This window comes from Petaurus breviceps, unplaced genomic scaffold, assembly GCF_028583685.1.
Source record: "Petaurus breviceps papuanus isolate PSGF00001 unplaced genomic scaffold, PetGlider_PUasm1.0 126, whole genome shotgun sequence".
NCBI classification, from domain to species: domain Eukaryota; kingdom Metazoa; phylum Chordata; class Mammalia; order Diprotodontia; family Petauridae; genus Petaurus; species Petaurus breviceps.
The window spans coordinates 48618570-48624557 of record NW_027185655.1 but is presented as its reverse complement, the minus strand read 5'-3'; the positions used below and the strand labels follow the sequence as shown (position 1 = coordinate 48624557).

General features: G+C 34.3%; 1 non-coding gene across 1 annotated transcript; it reads left to right on the top strand.

The window, feature by feature from the left end:
- The first annotated feature begins 4909 nt into the window (after nucleotides 1-4909).
- On the top strand, nucleotides 4910-5017 carry LOC138171234 (U6 spliceosomal RNA). Its single transcript, XR_011170834.1, has one exon. It is a non-coding gene; the product is annotated as a U6 spliceosomal RNA (small nuclear RNA).
- Nucleotides 5018-5988: the final 971 nt, after the last annotated feature.

Here is a 5988-nt window from a genome sequence, read left to right as displayed (position 1 = left end):
GGAGAGGATGAGAGGAGGTTATAGCAACCAAACTGCAAATCTTCTCTGAGACAGACCCTGTAAACAATGTCATACAAAATCATCAAAGGAGCCAATGGAAATCATTCCTGTTTCCCAAGGTCCCAGCTACTGTTATACACTGTCTCTTTGCTCTTTCACTCAGAAATTCAGACTGGTTTTCACTTCTCTCTTTCTAGCAGTGAAAATTCATAGGCTTAATACCAAAAAAAATTCTTGTGGAATACTTTTGGTGCCCTTAAATTTTTTCCTATCTTCTCCCTCCCAATGAAGTTATATTCTTACTTTCCTCCAAAACAAACAAAAAAAATATGTAGAGAATTCTTTAAAAAGAATGATGACTCCTTGTCTCAGCCCAATAGTGCTTAAATTCTTAAGCAGAACTCTCCAACCTTCATAAGACCCACAACCTTGGACTTCCCTTCCAAGGACATAGAGGTGAGGCCATTTCTGTGAACCAGAGGTCTTCACTAGGGTTTCTACCATCCCAAATCTAGCCTCCCAAAGACAAATTTCTTGCCTCTCTTGGTACATAGTGAAATTATATTTTGAAGTCATCTTAAAGATGCAACATGTGCATAGGGACAAATGAAGTGTAAATCAACTAGGAGCACAAAAAAAATAACAAAATACTTGAAATCTAGAAAAAAGTTTCTTTATTTCCTCTGAATCCCATGACTTCAAGAGCCCGTAATCAGTCATTTGTTTTGTACATTATTTCCTTTTCTGGTTATCACATTCTTTGGATATTCATTCTACACTTACTTGATGATCTAGAAACCAATCCTCTTCTCCCCTTTCTCATCCTTATACAAATACAAAAATACAACATGTATTTTTGCCCGTCCTCTAAAGAGAACCATGTCCCTTTGAATTATAGGGAAGCATAATACTAATCTATCTTCTTTTTGCTTCTTTATTGATTTTTTACTTTTCTTAAATATGTCCCCATTACATATAAAAACTTATGTTCTTTTTTTAGTTCCAGATTTCCCCCCTCATCCTACCTTTATCCCCTCCCTGAGAAGGCAAGCAATGTTATATAAATTTTACATGTGAAGCCAAGTAAAACATATTTCCATATTAGCCATGTTTCAAAAGAAAACAAAAAAACCAAGAAAAAATAAAGTTAAAAAAGTATGCTTTAATCTGTATTCAGAATTGATCAGTTCTCTCTGGAGGTAGAGAGTTTCTTTTTTTATCATGAAACTTTGGGAATTGTCTTGGATCGTTTTCTTGATCAAAGTAGCACAGTTGGTTTTCTATTTTTTTTTCCCACAGTTAATCATCCTTACAATAATGTGGGCAATATTCTAATCCTTACTTAACTTTGCATGAGTTCACATAAATCTCCCCAGGTTTTTCTGAAACCAGCCTGCTTATAATTTTTCATAGCAAAATAGTATTCCATCACAATCACAGACCACAACTTGTTTAGTCACATTCCAATTGATGGGCATTCCAATAATTTCCAATTCTTTACCACCCAAAAAGAGTTGCTATAAATATTTTATACAAATAACTATTCTTCCCTTTTCTTTTATCTCATTGGGATTCAGACCTGGTAGTAATACAGCTAGGTCAAAAAGCATGCACAGTTTTATACCTCTTTGGTCTAGTTCCATATTGTTCTCCAGAATAGTTGAAGTAGTTCACAACTACACCAACAGTGTATTAGTGTTCCAATTTTCCCACATCCTTTCCAGCATTTGTCATTTTCCTTTTCTGTCATGTACAACATAAGGCAGCACCTCAAAGTTGTTGTAATTTTCATTTCTCTTATCAATAGTGGTTTATATTTTTTTTCCAATTACATGGAAAGATAGTTTCCAACTTTCACTTTTTATAAAATTGTGTGTTTCAAATTTTTTCTACCTCTGTCCCTCCCACTCCCTTCCTTAAGATGGCAAATAATCTAATATAGGTCATGCAAGTGCAGTCATGTAAACATATTTTCATATTAGTCATGCTGTAAAAGAAGAAACAGAACAAAAGGGAAAAGCCAGGCAAAAAAAAGTTTTAAAATTATGCCTCAATCTCCATTAAGATTCCATAGCTCTTTCTCTAGATGTGGATAGCATTTTCCTATTTATTCTTCAAAGTTTGGAGTATTTTAATTTGCATTTATCTAATTAATAGTGATTTAGAATATTTTTTCATATGCCTACAAAAAGCTTTAATTTCTTTATCTGAAAAATGCCTGTTGATAATCCTTTGACCATTTAACAATTGGGGAATGTTGTTTTTATTTTTTTTCCCTGATTCAGTTCTTTATGTACTTTATCAAAAACATTTGGTGTAAAGCTTGTTTCCCAGTTCCTGGTACCCTTCTAATATTGGTTGCATTTGGCTTTGTTTGGGCAAAACCATTTTTAATTTCATGTAATTAAAATGATCTATTTTGCATTTCAAAATGTTCTCTATCTCTTATTTGATCATAAATTATTGGCTTTTCTGTAGATCTAAAGTGTAAACTATTCCTTGCTCTTCTAAATTGTGTATGTTATCACCCTTTATGTCTAAATTGGATACCCATTTTGACCTTATCTTGGTATTGCGTGTAAGATGTTGGTCTGTGTGTAGTTTGTGCCATATATATCAGCAATGCAATATTCACAATGCCTATGGCAATTGTAAATATGCTGATGTGGTTATTAATCACAAAATATATCAGGCTTTCTATATAGGTAATAAAGCTAAAACATTTATTAAAATACCAAAAGACTGAGTCCCAAAACCAGAAAGTCAAAGCCATCAGAGTAGTTATGAAATTGGCACGGGTAGATAAAGTAGAAAGCACCCACATTCTCAAGCCTTTAAAACAGAACAGGCTACCTCAGGCAAAGGTCTTCCTCTCCCCACTCACAGCAACTACTCAGTGTCCAGGAGGCATGCTCCTAGCAGCTCTGGCCCCTGGCAGTCCATAGCAGGAGTCCTTAGCAGAAATTCTGGCTGAATCAAAAAGGGGTTCGCACCTCCACCTCCACCTCAGCACTACCGCTACCACTGCCACTGCCTCTGCAGATGCCCCTGCCACTGCTAGTCACTGCAGGATGGCTTGGCTTCCACTTCCTCTTGCCCCACCCCTTCCTGCTACGTCAGCAAGTCCAATAGGACATGGAAGATCTTTAAATCCCATAACCCTTACACTATACTATTTTCCAGTTTTGCCAACAGTTTTGTCAAATAATGAATTCTTATCCCAGAAACTGGAGTCTTTGGCTTTATCAAAGAGAAGATTTCTATAATGTTGTGTTTTGTGTACCTAATGTATTACCCTGGTCCATCACTCTATTTCTCATGCAGCACCAAATATTTTGATGATTGCTTTGTGATATAGCCTTATATCTAATATGGCTATATTTTTTCTAATATATTGATAGCTTTCATTTCTTTTTTTCCAAAAAAAACTGCCTACCTATATCCTTTGATCACTGATCAAATAGGGAATCACTCATTTTTTTTTTAATAAATTTTGCCTCCATTCCCAATATAGTTGAGAAATTAGGCTTTTATCATAGGAATTTGCTATAAAATTTCCCCAGATTTCCCCTTTCCTTTTAATTCTGTCTGCATTCCTTTTGTTTATACAAAAGCTTTTTAACTTCATATAATCAAAATTATCCTTATTTCCTGTGATACTACTTTTTTTTTTCTTGATCATCAACTCATCCCTTATCCAGGTATGTTTTTCCATGCTCCCCTAATTTACTTATCATATAATCTTTGCATCTTAATCATTTGTCAGTTTTGAACTCATCTTTGTATATTGCATAAGAAGTTCATCTATGCCTAATTTCTGACAAATTGATATCCAGTATTCCCAGTCTTTTTCTTTTTTCAAATGGATAGTTCTTACCCAAAAGCTTGGATCTTTGGGTTTATCAAATACTAGATTATTGAGATTATTTGCTGTTGTATATTGTGTACATAATCTATTCCTCTATTCATAGGCCTCTGTCTATGCATCTCCAAAGGAAGATGAATTTTGATGACTGAAAGCTGCCTAGTAAACGTGGGGTTTACTGGCTAAATCTCTCTCTCAAAGACCAAACATTAACCCCTTTTTCACTCTGGGGTTCATAAATTGGACATTAAATCCCTGCCCAAGCACCATTTAGTGGCTATTTTGGGGGTCCTCCAGGCTTGGAGTGAATGTAAATAGTAATGTTTTTCTCTTTTTGTGAGCATCCCAGAGAGTCTTCTCCACACAGCTTGTTTTTTTCTCCTTTATTGGGGAAAATAAGGACCATCCTGTGACTCACTTCTTAAAGAGGCCTATTCACTGAGTGAGCATTACCTCACTCAAAGTGAAAACCTGTAGAGACCTTAGCCTAAATTCACCAGTTTCCTATTGCATCCTGGGTCATCTCCAGTCATTCATCATCCTGATAAATAGCTGGCCACCAAACCCAGATGGTGCTGGAGGAGAAAGTGACACTGGTGACCTTGCACAACCATCACTCACTCAGATTAACTACAAGAGCTGTCATCATCTCCCTGATGTCATTGTCGTCTTTGAGAATGAAGGACAAACACAACAAAAACAACACAAAATAATCTATTCCACTGATCAACCATTCTTTTTCTTAGCCAATGCCAGATTATTTTGATGATTACCACTTTGCAGCATACTTTGAAATCTGGCAATGCTAAGCTGCTTTCCTTCATATTTTTTTTTCAGTAATTCCCTTGACATACTCAACCTTTTGTCCTTCTAGATGAATTTTAATAGTATCCTTTCTAGCTCTATGAAGTAACTAATTTATCACTTGATTGGTATGACACTGAATAAATAAATCAACCTAGGTAGTATTGTCATTGTTGTCATTGTTTTACATTGGCTCAGCCTACCCATGAGCAATTAATATTGTTAAGAAGTTGTTAAGTTGTGCTCACTTCAGCAGCACATATACTAAAATTTAAATCAATATAGAGAAGAATAGAATGACACTTACACAAGGATGACTTGCAAATTCATGAAGCATTCCATATTAAAAAAAAAAAGTTCTTAAGTTAAGAAGTGTCTTTATTTGTGTGAAATGTTTTGTGTTCATATTGTCCCTGAGTTTTTCTTGGTAGGCAAACTACCAAGTATTTTATGTCATCATCATCTATTTTAAATGGAATATATCTATGTCTTGCTCCTGGATTTTGTTGGCAGTAGATAGAAACGCTGATGATTTGTGTAAGTTTACTTTCTAGGCTACAACTTCGCTAAAGTTGTTAACTGTTTCAACTAGTTTCTTTAGTTGATTCTCTCAGATTATGTAGGTGTACCATCATATACCATGATATCATCTGCAAAGAGTAATAATTTTGTTTTCTCATTGCCTATTTTTTTCCTTCAATTGCCTTTTTGGGGGTCTTATTGCTATAGCTTGCATTTATAGTGTAGTATTGAATAATAGTAATGATAATGGATATCCTTTTTTTACCACAATCTTATTGTAAAGGCCTCTACATGATTGATATAAACTATCATTTTAAAGAAACAAGCATTTATTCCTATGTTTCTAAAGTTTTAAATAGGAATGGGTATTGAAATTTGCCAAAGACATTTTCTGTATTTATTGAAATACTCACATGATTTTTCTTGTTTTTGTTATTGATATGATTAGTTATGCTTATAATTTTCTTAATATAGAACCAGCCCTGTATTTCTGGTATGAATATTTTTTTACATATTGCTGGAATTTTCTCACTAGCATTTTATCTAAAATTTTTGATTCAATATTCTTGAAGGCAATTACTCTATAACTTTGTTTTTCTGTTTTTGCTATTCCCAAGGAGGGTATCAAAACATACTTTTAACAAAGCAGGAATTTGATAGTACTTATTTTTTACCTGCTTTTTTTTCAAATAATTATTAGATTTCAGTGATTCTTAAGTATTTGGTAGATTTCACTTGTAAATCCATCTGGACCTGGGGAATTTTCCTTATGGAGCTCATTGAAGGCTTGTTCAATT